Below are 1751 nucleotides of genomic sequence, written 5' to 3'. Positions count from 1 at the left end.
GAAGAGCACCGGACGCGTTATTCGGAGGTCGTGGGTTCGGATCCCACCGTCGGCACGTTGTTTTTTCTTCTACTTTCTGTCTAATTATCTTCTCCCTTAACAGATTACATTACTAATTTCTGTGATTATCCAAGTAAACATAAAAAAAAAGACATAAAGTACCATCCCCAACGCTTTCCTTGGCCTCGCCGACTGTTGCCTTCTTTCCTTCATGTATTATAACGAGCACCCTCATTTCCCCTTGATTGATCTGCTTGTAGCTTACGGGGGTCTTGTTTCTGGCAGTCTTGAAGCCATAGGTAGCGTAAGAGGGTTCTAGCACTGCTTTCGCCCTCGCTCTTGATCACGTTCTACGTGACGCAGGCGGTAACAAAGGACGTCCCACGTCCGCCGCTATGGCTGAGGGTGGCGCTGGTGAACACTCTCAAGGTTCGTATACAGACAACATAAATACCCAAGAAAGTAGCAGGGGGGACAGCGGCCGATGTAGCTCAGTTGGAAGAGCACCGGACGCGTTATTCGGAGGTCGTGGGTTCGGATCCCACCGTCGGCACGTTGTTTTTTCTTCTACTTTCTGTCTAATTATCTTCTCCCTTAACAGATTACATTACTAATTTCTGTGATTATCCAAGTAAACATAAAAAAAAGACATAAAGTACCATCCCCAACGCTTTCCTTGGCCTCGCCGACTGTTGGCTTCTTTCCTTCATGTATTATAACGAGCACCCTCATTTCCCCTTGATTGATCTGCTTGTAGCTTACGGGGATCTCGTTTCTGGCAGTCTTGAAGCCATAGGTAGCGTAAGAGGGTTCTAGCACAGCTTTCGCCCTCGCTCTTGATCACGTTCTACGTGACGCAGGCGGTAACAAAAGACGTCCCACGTCCGCCGCTATGGCTGAGGGTGGCGCTGGTGAACACTCTCAAGTTTCGTATACAGACAACATAAATACCCAAGAAAGTAGCAGGGGGGAAAGCGGCCGATGTAGCTCAGTTGGAAGAGCACCGGACGCTTTATTCGGAGGTCGTGGGTTCGGATCCCACCGTCGGCACGTTGTTTTTTCTTCTACTTTCTGTCTAATTATCTTCTCCCTTAACAGATTACATTACTAATTTCTGTGATTATCCAAGTAAACATAAAAAAAAGACATAAAGTACCATCCCCAACGCTTTCCTTGGCCTCGCCGACTGTTGGCTTCTTTCCTTCATGGATTATAACGAGCACCCTCATTTCCCCTTGATTGATCTGCTTGTAGCTTACGGGGGTCTCGTTTCTGGCAGTCTTGAAGCAATAGGTAGCGTAAGAGGGTTCTAGCACAGCTTTCGCCCTCGCTCTTGATCACGTTCTACGTGACGCAGGCGGTAACAAAGGACGTCCCACGTCCGCCGCTATGGCTGAGGGTGGCGCTGGTGAACACTCTCAAGGTTCGTATACAGACAACATAAATACCCAAGAAAGTAGCAGGGGGGACAGCGGCCGATGTAGCTCAGTTGGAAGAGCACCGGACGCGTTATTCGGAGGTCGTGGGTTCGGATCCCACCGTCGGCACGTTGTTTTTTCTACTTTCTGTCTAATTATCTTCTCCCTTAACAGATTACATTACTAATTTCTGTGATTATCCAAGTAAACATAAAAAAAGACATAAAGTACCATCCCCAACGCTTTCCTTGGCCTCGCCGACTGTTGGCTTCTTTCCTTCATGTATTATAACGAGCACCCTCATTTTGCCCTTGATTGATCTGCTTGTAGCTT

At 47.7% G+C, this 1751-nt stretch overlaps 1 non-coding gene across 1 annotated transcript; it reads left to right on the top strand.

Moving 5' to 3' along the window:
- Positions 1 to 977: 977 nt before the first annotated feature.
- On the top strand, positions 978 to 1050 carry TRNAK-CUU (transfer RNA lysine (anticodon CUU)). Its single transcript has one exon. It is a non-coding gene; the product is annotated as a tRNA-Lys (tRNA).
- Positions 1051 to 1751: the final 701 nt, after the last annotated feature.

The sequence above is a fragment of the Amblyomma maculatum genome, chromosome 3, assembly GCF_055883805.1.
Source record: "Amblyomma maculatum isolate TAMU_Amacu chromosome 3, ASM5588380v1, whole genome shotgun sequence".
In the NCBI taxonomy this organism is placed as follows: domain Eukaryota; kingdom Metazoa; phylum Arthropoda; class Arachnida; order Ixodida; family Ixodidae; genus Amblyomma; species Amblyomma maculatum.
Note: the sequence above shows the minus strand (reverse complement) of the source record. Positions and strands in the feature narration are given on the sequence as shown.